The sequence below is a fragment of the Myotis brandtii genome, unplaced genomic scaffold (assembly GCF_000412655.1).
Source record: "Myotis brandtii unplaced genomic scaffold, ASM41265v1 scaffold506, whole genome shotgun sequence".
Lineage (NCBI taxonomy): Eukaryota > Metazoa > Chordata > Mammalia > Chiroptera > Vespertilionidae > Myotis > Myotis brandtii.
In genome coordinates, this window is record NW_005369287.1 from 288,194 (window position 1) to 301,966 (window position 13,773).

The window sequence follows — 13,773 nt, forward strand, 5'->3', positions numbered from 1 at the left end:
TCAGGTGTTCTACTCATTTAAATCCTTTGGTCTCTCCTGCACTTTCCGTTTTGTCCACCAGGGAGAGTCTTCTGCTCTTACTCAAAGCCTTGATTCCTCCTCTGCACAGGTCAGCTATTGAGCGCAGGAAGTGTGGCTGGTCAGAATTGAGTTGTGCTTAAGCACAAATTATACACCAAATATTGAAAAATTAGTACAAAGCGTGGAATTTAAAATATCTTAATAAACGTAATAAATTGGTTATATGTTGAAAGATACTATTAATATTAATTCTACCTATTTGTTTTTAGATTTTTAAAAATGTGGCCACTAAAAATTGTTTAAATTGTATATGTGACTCACTTTATATTTCTATTGGACAGCACTGGTTTAGAGGCTCCCTCCCAATGCCAAACTCTAAGGTAGGTCTGCAGAACCCTAGGTATCCCAGGGAACCCAGTCTGAATACCATTTGCTTGACCTGACTCAGGAAGAAACCGAGGCCCAGATCAGCCAACAACTTTTCCAAGGTTATCCAAGTGATGGAATCTTGAGTTTAGATTAGAACCCAGGTGTCCTATACCTGTTTTTTTTCCTCTTCTTTTATGGAAGTCCTTGAATGCCACACAAGGTCATAGGCATAAGACCCTCCGCTGGGCTGTTGAGGTCCTTTATCAAGAAATGTCACCACCTCAGGTCTCTCCCTGTTCCCTTCCACAGGTCTGCACAGCCAAGGGGCTGCTCCCTGCCGCATCCTATGTCCATCCCGTGAGCATTTCTCCGCTTCCTGCTGCCAATCCCAGCCACTGCTTTAGGCCTCTATCTGATGCTCCCTCCACAGCGCCAACAGCTGGACTTGAGACTCTGAAGACAAGCAAGAACTGCTTACCCTTTGTCTTAAACCACCCTCTTGACGTGCACAAACCCAGGGGGTTGGGGGTGGGGGGAGCATAGTGGCTCTTGCTGGAATAAGTCCCATTTAGCTGGAAGGATGAAGAAACAGCCAGATAGACTTGCCCCAGGCCGACCGCATGACCAACCCACACTGTCACCACCGAGAGCTCACGTAGGCCACAGGCTGCGGCAGGGTGACCGGTGATCATGTGGACAGTGATTCACATGGGAACTGAAAGTACCCCTCACTGGAGTGACTTCTCTAAAGAGGACACAGGAGTCAGCAGTGAGGGCACTGGAGACCAGGCCAGACTCTGAGTCAGGACTCTTAGGCCCTAGCTCCTCCCCCCCCTCCCCCTCCCCCCGAACACACACCTGTGCCACAGCCCAGCAGGATTGCAGCATCACGGCTCAGCAATTGTGTTCTTAGTGGTCAGGGCTGAGGCCCAGAACATGTGTGTGGGGGTCTGTCCAGGTGAGAAGGTCGGGATGCTGGCTTGTTTCTCCTCGTCATGGAGGCCCCATGCAAATGGGAGCCAAGGGTCTCAGCCGCTCTCCCTAGCCCTGGATTCCTGGGGAGGAGCTGTGTGGGTCTGGGGCCTGAGTGTGGCAGGGTTGCTTGGGCCGTCACTGCTCCATGCCTGCAGCCTCATCTCTCCCTCTTCTGGGGCTAAATTAGAGAAATGCTGAGTCATGGACTAACAGAACCTGTCTGTATGAGTCAGCAGTCACAAGATGAGGGTGCTCTTCCCAGTTCCAGCTGTGTCACTTTGGGCTAGTCACTGTATGTCTCTGAGCCTCAGCTTCTCACTTGTAATTACTTATTACTCTTTTTAAAATTCCTTTAAAACTAAGTAGTTTAGCCTGGCCAGCTTGGCTCAGAGGTTGAGCATCGACCTATGAACCAAGAGATCACAATTAGATTCCTGGTCAGGGCACATGCCCGGGTTGTAGGCTCAATCCCCAGTGGGGGGCGTGCAGGAGGCAGCTGAATAATGATTTTCTCTCATCATTGATGTTTCTAGCTCTCTCCCTCTCTTTTCCTCTCTGAAATCAAATATATATAAAACTTAGTAGCTTAAATAATAAACATTTATTACCTTAAACAGTTTTCTTGGGTCAGGAATTTAGGAGCAACTCAGTTGTGTGGTTTTGGCTCATTATCTTTCATGAGAGGAGGTCAAGGTGTCTGCTGGGGCCCCAGTCATCTGAAGGCTGGACTGGGGCTGGAGGGTCTGCTTACTGACAGCTCACTCACAAGGCTATTCGCAGGAGTCTCTCCATGGGGCTGGTTGAGGGTCCTCCTGACATGGTAGCTGGTCTTTCCCAGAGTGAGCAATCTGAGAGAGCAAGACAGAAGCCACACTCGATTAAGCCATAGCCTCTAAAGTTAAACTATCCCATTTGTTACCCAAGTCAACCTGTTGAAGGATGTGAATACCAGGAGGTACAAACTATTGGGAGCCATCTCAAAGGCTGGCTACCATGATAGTGTTAATAACATCTGCTCTGCCCGCCTCACAGAGCCATCATAAGTTTTGATTGTATAACTTCAAGAAAAACCATTAATCAAAGGTGCAACTGCTAAGAGTCAAGGCAGCAGCTGCTAAAAACAGCTGTACTAGGGGCTGCTGGGGCGGGACCCTGAGACCATCAGAGGAGCACAGGAGGGCCAACAAGGAAACTTGGTAGCTCAGAGGCCTCCAGCCCTCTTTGCTGTCCCCATCGAAGGTACAATGTGGAGAGGATTAGGAAGTTGGCCCATTACATACGGGTGCTCACTGAAGGGAGGTTTTGCTCATCCATTAGTGTTCTCTCTCCAAGAAAAAACAGGTGGGCAAGGCTCAGGAATTCCAGGAGGGGGACTGAACAAAGATGGGGCTTGAATTGTGCCCTAGCCCTTAGTTCTGACATTCAAATGAGTTCATTCGCCCTTCACAAACTCCAAAGGGCTGCCTAAATGAGAAGGTCATTGTTATGACCTCCTGGCAAGACTCCCCCAGGTCATTCCTCAAAGAATCTCACCTCCTGATTTCGTAAGTAGCCACAAAAAAAGAATCAAAATATTTTCAATGCTTTGCAACTATCAGAAACAACTTCTCAAAGTTGAGTCTAAATCTTTCCTGGTTCACTTATGCCCACTCCACTCTAAGGATATTCTGGTTACCACTGATGCATAACAAGTCACTCCGAAACATAAGGGTGAAGGATGGCAATCATCTTTTTTTTTTTTAAAAAAAAGTATTTTATTGATTTTTACAGAGAGGAAGGGAGAGGGATAGAGAGTTAGAAATGTCGATGAGAGAGAAACGTCGATCAGCTGCCTCCTGCACAACCTCCACTGGGGATCGAGCCTGCAACCAAGGTACATGCCCCTGACCGGAATCAAACCTGGGACCCTTCAGTTGAGGACCAACACTCTCTCCACTGAGCCAAACTGGCTAGGGCAGCAATCATCTTCTTTTGCTCTTGATATTCTGGGTTAGGAATTCTGGACGGGCTTAGCGGGACTATCCACCTGTGGGATGTCTCATGGAGCTGCGATATGATGTCAGCTGAGGGTTCAGTCATCCGAAGGTCAGCCTGGGCTAGAGGTCCAAGGTGGTGCACACTCACTGCGGGCAGCTGATGCTGGCTCTGGGCTGGAAGCTCAGCTGAGCTGTCCACATGAACGCCTTCCCACGGCCTCTCCAGCGAGGCCGTCTCAGAGTAGCTGGGTTTCTTATATGGCGCTGGATTCTCCTGCAGCTGGTGTGCTGAGAGAACCAACTGGAGTCTGCACGGCCTTTTCAGTGTCACTTCTCCCATAGTTTATTAGGTATAAGCTACTGTGGCCCGCTGGGTCCAGGCGAGTCATCAGGCTGGCACAGATGCCAGGGGCTGAGAATCAGACTCCGTCACCTGATGGCGGAGTGGCAAGGTTCCACTGCAGATGGGCGCGTGGGATGGAGAAGTTGCTGGGGTCATCTCTGGGAAGTACCATCTTCCACAAACGACTAGAATCGTTTCCCACACTCGAAGGCCCGCATTGAGTAATCCGTGAACATCTCATTGCATAGAGTCCAAGACCCCTTAAATATTCTCTAGATCAGTGATGGCGAACCTTTTGAGCTCGGCGTGTCAGCATTTTGAAAAACCCTAACTTAACTCTGGTGCCGTGTCACATATAGAAATTTTTTGATATTTGCAACCATAGTAAAACAAAGACTTATATTTTTGATATTTATTTTATATATTTAAATGCCATTTAACAAAGAAAAATCAACCAAAAAAATGAGTTCGCGTGTCACCTCTGACACGTGTGTCATAGGTTCGCCATCACTGCTCTAGATCAATCTCTTTGTTATAAGATGAAAAATAGGAGGCCTCGAGAGCGGAAGTGGCTTCCCCCAACTCACACAGCTGGTCAGAGGATCAGCAGGAAGAACCCAAGTCGGCCACCCACCTGCACTTCATCCTGCCCTCAGTATCGTTCCCTTCCTTCTTCCTAACAGAAGAATGATTTTGTGCAGGTGTCTACCCTGCCCACATGGTTCATAGCCCCAAAGGGAGCTGACCCTGCAATGTCACCCTGTCCACACCCAAGGCCAGCATGGCAGGATGAAGCCTGCAGATGAAGCCACCGTCCCATGACAGGCAGAGTAAAAAAAAAGTCAGCAAAAGGTGGAGTTGGAGCCACTATATTGGTCAGCCGTAGGCCTGTTCTACTGTCTTTTCATTTGTGAGTCAATGATTTCCTTGTTAAAGCCACTTTTAGTTCAGCTTCTGGTTACTTGCAGCTGCATGCCTCCTAATTAAAACACTCCTTCTGCCTGGCCAGCGTGGCTAATGGTTGAGCATCAACCTACAAACCAGGAGGTCACGGTTCAATTCTTGGTCCGGGCACATGCCTGGGTTTCGGGCTCGATCCCCAGTGTGGGGCGTGCAGGAGGCAGCTGATCAATGATCCTCTCTCATCATTGATGTTTCTATTCCTCTCTCCCTCTCCCTTCCTCTCTGAAATCAATAAAAAAAAAAGAAAAAAGAAAAACCTTCTGTTTCTGGCATTAGCCCTGACCTTAGGAAGGAGCCTTCAAAGAGATTTAGCTCAACATGCCAGGCCTAAGCCTCAGGAATGGCCAGTGTGCCCTGACCTGACGTGGTTTTTGGTAACTGGGATTTTCTCTCACTCTCCATCCCTAACCTCTACCTGTCACGGGCTCAGTCCCTCCAGAACCCGCTCTTATAGCTCCTGTTAGCCTCAGTTTCTTCTCAGAGCTGAAGAACTCTGCTCTTCCCAAATCTCATTCCAGTGGCTGCAGCCTTATAACCAACCTACTGTTGTCCCAGGTGCCCTTCTACCCACACTTGCCATCTTCCTGAATTTGGAAGGCTCTGTTGTTGGGGTCCTCTTTCTTGAGTTCTGAGTTCTGCATCTCTTGGTGCATGGCTGGCCGGACCCCAGCACCGGATGCTCACCTGGTTTCCGTGTGTGGTACCGTGCAGATGCCGGACACTCTGCCCCTGCAGCTGGACAGGACCTCCTCCCTCCCCTGCAGCTGGACAGATGAAGCCTGCCCCTCCCTTTGTGTCTCCTCCAGGGCGTCTCCTTATAGATCTTCCTGTTGGACACCTTGGGTGGAAATGCTTGGTTTGGGAGGTACAACATCCCATAGTCACACCTTCAATATCTACACCTTCGAGAACAGAGTCATTCACGTTTCACAGTGCAGAAGGCTCATTTGTATGCTGTTCACGTTTTATCATATTTCTCCCCTGCTGGTTGGGGAGTGAGGTCACATGCGGTTGTGAAAGCAAAATAAGTAGTCCCTGACTCCAATAAGATTTGGGATGAAGTACTAGGTGTGTATAAATAAATATGCAGAAAGCCATCTACATCAGTTCTCACTAAGATATGTTCATCTTCGCTTGAGGTCTCTGTTTTCATCCTCACCACCTCTCTGTGGCCCCAAACGATTTCCTTGCACTTGAAAGGATTTCCTGGTTGCTAACAAATATCAGTATTTGGGGCAGAATTCATTCTGAGACTTGCTCTTCGGGTGACCTGGAGTGAGGTTAAGGGGCATTGGGGTGGGGGAGGGAGCAGGTGGTAGGTGACTTTCAACTCCTTTAACTAGTGGCAGCTGTTGGTATTAACCAGCAGGAACTGTGTGGTTACTCATGAATAAATAGGGAGTAGGAGGTACACATGCATTAATGAGCAGTGGGGAATTTGCTAAAGATTTCAGGGGTTGGGGGGGGGGAAGCAGGGCCAGTTAACCTCACACATATGTGTTCAGCAGGTTTGTTGAGACCTTCCTCTGGGCTGTGGGCGAAACTCTCTTCTCTTCCTTGCCTTTTTGACCTCAACACCAGCCCTCCCCCTCTTCCTCCCTCCTTTGCCTTCCAGAAAAGCCCCTTCCTTCTGCAGAAAATGTAGGAGGCACTCAAAGTCAAGGCTGGAAACTCCCTTTCCACCCTTTGAAAAGTAGACTTCTCAAAGACCCTTTCTTCTCAAAGAAACGTTCATGCCAGTAGCTACAGAGATGTTTCTCCACAGTCTTTGCAATGATCTTTAACATGGTGGTCAGTGCAGAGAAAGGTTCATGATTCAAAGCTGTCGCTAGAGTGAGGCATCAGGAGTTCCAATCTCTTTGCTTTTCCTTGGGATGGTCCGGGTGTCCCTGGATGGGTAGAGAGCTGCCAGCCTTGGCCTGGTTTCAGTTCTGCAGCCTCCTTCCCTCCCCGCCCCCCATCCAACATTAAGCTCCCCTCAAGCTCCCCTCTGCCAGGTCTCTAAGAGGGCTGTGGCCCACTCTGAGGCCCACATTCAAGGTCATCCTCCTTTTCTGACTACTGGGCCTTTGCCTCATTTCTTGGGTTGTCTCTTCTCTGTCTCATGGACACCTGTTCATTTCTCAGTCTCACTCTGAGTAGGTCCTGCCTTGTACCCAACAGCTTTTCCCCATCTTTGGGGGATGGACTCCTGCCCCAGCTGGAACCCTAAGACCTAATGCATGACAGATCTTTCTGAGGAAAACTGATGATCCCCTGGGCTTGCAAAGGCACAGTCTACTCCTCACTTTGGTCACATAGAACCCTGGGGTTCCTTTTGGTTACTATCAGCAGCCACCACTAGTTACAGGAGTAAGGGCCAGCTTCTCCCTGCAGCCTTGCTCCAGGTCCCCAGACAAGCAAGTCTCATGCTGAGTTCTTCCCCCAACAAGATGTTTATCAGCGAGTAGGCACAAACCAATCACTCCGCCTTGTGTGCTTGATAAAGTCCAAACTCTCTTCTGTAGGGAGCTCTGTGCATGAAAGAAAGTTTCACTTGGGGCAAATGTGACAAGACTCTCATAGTGGGATTGGCGCACCATCCAATCAGACTCAGGCTGGCCCATATTCTCTGGAATCAGCAGCTGCATATAGGCCATGGGCAGCGTTCCTAAGAGGGAAGGAGGAAGGCTCACTAGAGTCTAATACCTTGTTTCTATGTATTGTGGAGTTTCTCCATGTTTCACCAATGAAAGCCCATCTCTCCATGCATTATGCTAATTAACAGGACCTCTGGTATTGATCAGAGATAAAGACAGCTGAAGCACTTGTGGGAGTACCTCTGGGCTATGGCCTTCTTTTCAAAATTTTATTAAGCCCAGCCAGCGTGGCTCAGTGGTTGAGTGTAGACCTATGAACCAGGAGGTGGAGGTTCGATTCCCAGTCAGGGCACATGCCTGGGTTTTGGGCTCAGTCCCCAGGGGCTTTCAGGAGGTAGCTGATCAATGATTCTCTCTCATCATTGATTCTCTCTCATCATTGATGTTTCTACCTCCATCTCCCTCTCCCTTCCTCTTTGAAATCAATAAAAATATTTTTAAACAATAAAATGTTATTAAATTTATTGGGGTGACAATGGTTAATAAGATTATATAGGTTTCAAGTGTACAATTCTATGATACATCATCTGTATATTGCATTGTGTGCCTACCACCCAAAGTCAACTCTCCTTCTGTCGCCATATATGTGACCCCTTTCCCCTCTTCTACTCTACCCCTCTTACTCTCTGGTAATCACCATTCTGTTGTCTTTGTCTATAAGTTTTTGTTTGTTTGTTCATTTGTTGCTTTTATATCCCACATATGAGTGAGATCATATGGTTCTTTACTTTTCCTGTCTGATTTATTTTGCTTAGCATGATATTCTCAAGATCCATTCATGTTGTTGCAAAAGGCAATATTTTATCTTTACTATGGCTGAGTAGTATTCTGTTATATATATCCAAACATCTATTGAAGGACACTTTGGTTATTTCCATGTCTTGGCTACTATGAATAATGCTAAAATGAACATAGGGGTACATATATCTCCATGAATAAATGTTTTCAAAATTTTGGGGTGGATATCCAGAAGAGGGATTGCCTCACAAATGGCCTTCTGATTAAATTCTAATGACCACTGCTTGAGTCACCATAGTTAGGGTGACAGGAGTCCTCTAGGGTGTGGATTAAAAGGAGTGACTCACCCTTATATCGCACTTTCAGTGTTGAAGAATTTCAAAGTCAATGGTAGACATCATAGTACCAGAACACCCCAATCTCTATATTAATAGTAATAAACAGCATTTCTTTGGCTTACAAGACATTATTTCATCGTTTTCAGCCCCTTATAAAGTACATCCCCTGAATTATTTCTAGGCACCCAAGGCATCTCTCACAGATTCCCCATTAGTGCCACTCGCTAGCTCAGCACAGCTCCCACTTCATCCTTTTTGCCCTCAGCTCCCTTAGCAATGGACATTTGTTGCTGGGAAGGCCTCCAGCAGCACTCCTCATTTGGGGGGCAAGCTGCTTCTTCCCAGTCCAACCATCAGTGACCTGCTTGGGCGAATCATAGTAGCAACATTCTTTTGGTCAAAGTGTTTGTCCAGGAATAGGCAAGTGGCTTGCAAAGCCAATCAAGAGACTTGCTGGAGGCATTTTTTCAACCCAGAGTTGATGAGGACACTCTCTCCTCGCTAGTATTTAGGTCCAAAGCTGCATGCACTCATGGCTTTTGCCATGTGGGGGGAAGCTACATTGTGAGAATGAATTCAAAATGCAAAGAAAATCAGAGACATAAGTTGTCATGGACTGAATGGTTATATCCCATACCCTTCCCTCACCAAATTCAGATATTGAAGTCCTAACCCCAATGTGACTGTATTAGGAGGTGGGGCCTTTGGGAGGTAGTTAGGTTTGGATGAGGTCAAGAGGCTGGGGCCCCCGTGATGGGATTAGCACACTTCTAGGAAGAGGAAGAGACACCAGAGCTCACACTCTCTTCCCATGTTCACTCACTCAGAGAAGAGACCAGGAAAGGACACAGCAAGAAGGTGGCCTTCTACAAGCCAGGCAGCTGGCTCTCCCCACACACTAACATGCTAGTTTCTTCATCGTAGGCTCCCTGGCCTCCAGAGCTGTGAGAAAGAAATGCCTGCTGCTTAAACTACCAAGTCTGTGGTATTTTTTATAGCAGCCCAAACTGGGGAAGAAGTCTGGATAACAGCTGAATCTCTGAATCTGGCCGTCCCTGGATCCAGCTGTACCGCCGTACTTTGCGCGGTTTGCTTATGCAGCCCACAGATTCCCTTTTTTGCTCATGCTGGTGAGAGTTAAGTATCTGATTAATTTTTTCACCATCAACAGTAGTCAGTAGTTGCTGAACAGGACCAAACTTTCACTCTTTGTGGGAGCCCTGTGCTACTGGAGCCCCTGATGCTTGCTGATATGGACCATGGTCACCCACTGTGTCCTCTCCATGCTGCCCAGCGTGTCTGAATCCAAACCCGAGGACCATCCAGGTCCAAACAGAGACCTCAGAATTCCAGTGCAGTTGGCCTGTGGCCAGCGTGTCTGGCAGACACCGACACTTGGGGCTGCGGGTTGCCTACGACCTCTGGACTTGCCCACTGCCAGATCAGGCATATTGCAAATCAATTAAGGCCTGAGAAGTGATTTGGGTGTCTTGTTTTTGAAAGATATATTGTCAGGCAAGGTATCATACTGGCCATCCTCTTCAGGAACTATTTCTGCCTTCCGAGAAAGACTTCTGCCTTCAGGACCTGAGACTAATCCTGTCCCCTGGGCGCTAGCTGGGGCCCAGGTCCTGACCGCACTCTCCTTTCCCACTTGTCCTCAGGCCCTACTGTGTGCACTGTGGCTAACTGCTCAGTGGTCTCCACAAAGGCCTCACACATTCGGAGCCTCAGTGAGGCCTGTGTGTCAGGTGTTCAGTGTCTGTTTGTATATCCAGCTTCACATCTCATTTATTGATGTATTTCTACGCTGACTTACCCGGAACTTGTGGTCTTGGCAAACAGGACCCTCTTGATTTCTATCAGCACCTTCCACACAGAGGAAGCCAGATAGCATCGTGTACGTGTACCGATGGCTTGTTTTCATCTCTGATCAAGAGGCTGAAGCAGCAGATTCTCATGCAGTTTTCTCCTTTGCCTGAGGACAGATGATGAAGCACCTAGAGCAGTGATGGCGAACCTTTTGAGCTCGGCGTGTCAGCATTTTGAAAAACTCTAACTTAACTCTGGTGCCGTGTCACATATAGAAATTTTTTGATATTTGCAACTATAGTAAAACAAAGACTTATATTTTTGATATTTATTTTATATATTTAAATGCCATTTAACAAAGAAAAATCAACCAAAAAAAATGAGTCATAGGTTCACCATCACTGACCTAGGATTTAGTTATCTCATCTGGAGAATGGGACCATTGTTAAAACACTGTTTGAACCTCACCTCCAACAGGACTGCCCTGGACCTGCAACAAAGACTTCAGAGTGTCTCACGCTCCTTAAGAGAAGGGAGTTTTCCAAGAGGACACCTTATGGGAGAGCAGAGAGCAGGAGTGGGAGCTGTCGGTGTCACAGGTGGTTTGGGGTATATCCATGCTCTTGAATTCAAGAAGGGAGTTTTCCAAGAAGACACCTTATGGGAGAGCAGGAGTGGGAAGTGTCGGTGTCACAGGTGGTTTGGGGTATATCCATGCTCTTGAATTCTTTCATGAGCCTCATGGCTGTGACTCTTTTGGCCTGTCACCCTCCATCTCCTCTTACTCTCAATAAGTAATCATCTCTAGTTCCTCCAGCCCCAGACTCCAGACGGAGCTGGTCCGACCAGCCAAGACTGGACATGCTCCATCCTATTCATTCTCTTTCAAAATAATAGAACTTGCAATTTTTAGCAAGGCACAGAATACAGGGTGGGGCAAAAGTAGGTTTATGGTTGTTTGTATGGAAAATAATACAATAATTAATAAATAATAAACTCTGTGTTTTGTGTACTCACAACTGTAACCCTACTTTATATGAACCCTGATTTTTAACTAGGCACATAGCTGACTAGTATAGGACTAACATTTCCCAGCCTTCCTTGCACCTGGGTGAGGCCATATGCTCATGTTTTGGTCAATGGGATGCGAGTGCAAGTTATCTTTGCAACTTCCAGGTTGTGCTTTTAAAGGGAAGGGGCATGTCCTCCAGGGTCCTTTTCCCTTTCCTACTTACTGGAATGTGGATGCTGCAAGCCATCTTGGACAATGAAGATGCGGACAAAACTATAGAGTTGGCAGAGCAACAAGATAGAAAGTGCCTGGGTCCCTGACACCTTTGCTGAATAGAGCTGCCATACTAGCATAGACTTCCACAAGAGAAAAAAGTAAACATAGATTTGTTTTAACCATGTTATTGGGGTTTGACCATGGCAGCTGAGCCACTGTTACCTTTAGGAAAACACGAGTCAGCAGCCTCAACAGGAAAGCCTATGGTTGGGCTCCTTTGGCCCAATCAGTGGCCACCTTAGCACAGAGAATACCTGTGGGAAGAGCAGTTTCAGCTAGGAAGGGACACACACTAGGGCAGGGCAGGCATCAAAACCAGAAACTCGCACAGCATTAACTGTATACATCGCAAGATGTCACAGATCATTTTCACTAGATGAATAGAAAAGGATGCCAACTGTGTTTGTCTGAATATCTGTGGAGTTCCTAGATAACAAGCAGAATGAAAAACACCAGGTTGGAAATTCCAAGCTCAGTGGTGTTGAGAGCTGGGGACATCCTCAATGGGAGTTTGAAGCATCCTTAATCTGACTCAGTGGCAACCACGACTGCCTCTTTCTATCCTGTAACTTCATGTTAAATTCCCTGGTGAGGGACTCTGATGGGCTCAATTAATGTTACCATCTTAGTTTTCTCAGTTCCCTTTGCATCAGACCATGTCGTAAGCCACTAGCAATCTATAGTAGGGTGTCCACTCCTGGTCCCCTCTGTGGTCACCCCTGTCCAAAAGTTTTCCCAGAACTGTTTTCCCTAGATGGGTGGGTAGGTGGGTATGCTAGGCAGTTTCAATCAAAAGGGCATTGGGCATAGAAAAAAATACCTAAAGCATTAAGGAATTGGCTGCAGCCACTTCTGATGATTCTGGCAGGTTTTAGCGCTGGAGGTTCTAGTCAAAGCATGAGAAAAAAAATCAATAAAATATATATTAAAAAAAACACCAGGTTGGAAATTCCAAGCTCAGTGGTGTTGAGAGCTGGGGACATCCTCAATGGGAGTTTGAAGCATCCTTAATCTGACTCAGTGGCAACCACGACTGCCTCTTTCTATCCTGTAACTTCATGTTAAATTCCCTGGTGAGGGACTCTGATGGGCTCAATTAATGTTACCATCTTAGTTTTCTCAGTTCCCTTTGCATCAGACCATGTCGTAAGCCACTAGCAATCTATAGTAGGGTGTCCACTCCTGGTCCCCTCTGTGGTCACCCCTGTCCAAAAGTTTTCCCAGAACTGTTTTCCCTAGATGGGTGGGTAGGTGGGTATGCTAGGCAGTTTCAATCAAAAGGGCATTGGGCATAGAAAAAAATACCTAAAGCATTAAGGAATTGGCTGCAGCCACTTCTGATGATTCTGGCAGGTTTTAGCGCTGGAGGTTCTAGTCAAAGCATGAGAAGGGGCCCCAGAATGGTTAAGACCAGGTGCTAGTGGCATGAGCCAAAAGTGAGGCTCCAGGCTTTGGCTGGAGCACTTCCGGGCATGGAGGGAGAGTGGGAAGAGTCCAGCTGGAACATGGCAGAAAGGACTTGTGTTCCAAGGAGACTACAAGAAGCTGTCAGGCCCATGGGGGTAATAAAGTAGAACTTAAGTGTCGGAAGCAAGACCAAAGACAGTTTCCAATGTGGGGCACAAGGTCTGTCCATGGTCTTTTACTTTTCTGCCTGACTCTAGCAGAATTCAGACCACTCCGCTGGATTCATCTTCCCTGTTGCCCTGCTGTCAGCATGTTTTCATTTATTCTCACTGGCTCCTACCCATGGCTCACAGTCACCCAGACAATGCACAGCGGGGCCCAGCTTCTTCTTCCCCAGAGTAATTTCTGGAAAAGAGGGGCTTCCAAGGTCGTATTCCTCTAAAGTTTCAAAATGATGGAAAGATGGGTGGGATGAAGAGATGGGCAGACATCCTAATTGCCCATCAGCCCCCATTCTCCCCTCCTATGAAGGTTAGGAGTGGCCAAGGGACAAAGCAGAAGGCCCACATACCTTCTTTCAGAGGAGCTGGTTTGGTTAGTAGAAACTCTTCTGCAGGTTTGCAGCATGGCTGGGTGGGCTGGGTCTCCAGGATCCTTCTTGGATCGCTAGGTGATCTTAAGGATAGAAGCCACGTGCTGAAGAGGGAAGAACAGAGAGCTCAGAGTTAGAGCCTCTGAGGCTGCTATGGTGCCCTAGAGCTGGAGGGTCAGCCTCCAGGGGCTCTGTACCTAAGTGAGGAATAAGCTTGTGCCTTGTTGAAGCCCTCACTTCTCAGTGTGCTTTGTGGTCCAGCAACACGGGCACCCCTAGGAGCTTGTGAGGAATGCTGAACTTCAGGGCCTG

At 47.5% G+C, this 13,773-nt stretch overlaps 1 protein-coding gene across 9 annotated transcripts in view; it reads right to left on the reverse strand.

Annotated features, from left to right (window-relative positions):
• XCR1 (chemokine (C motif) receptor 1) overlaps positions 1 to 13,773 on the reverse strand; it is a 49,993-nt gene that overhangs the window by 25,926 nt on the left and 10,294 nt on the right. For 5 of the 9 annotated variants that reach the window (XR_001364189.1, XM_014548401.1, XM_014548398.1 and 2 more), the window contains 3 exons: positions 13,441 to 13,565; positions 10,182 to 10,362; positions 1,974 to 2,213 (listed from right to left, as the gene is read on the reverse strand). The gene's annotated coding sequence lies outside the window, so the exon portion shown is untranslated. Of the gene's footprint in view, positions 1 to 562; positions 1,669 to 1,973; positions 2,214 to 5,720; positions 7,298 to 10,181; positions 10,363 to 13,440; positions 13,566 to 13,773 lie in introns of those variants that run through there. The other 4 variants (XM_005877066.2, XR_001364190.1, XM_014548400.1 and 1 more) reach the window with 4 other exon arrangements.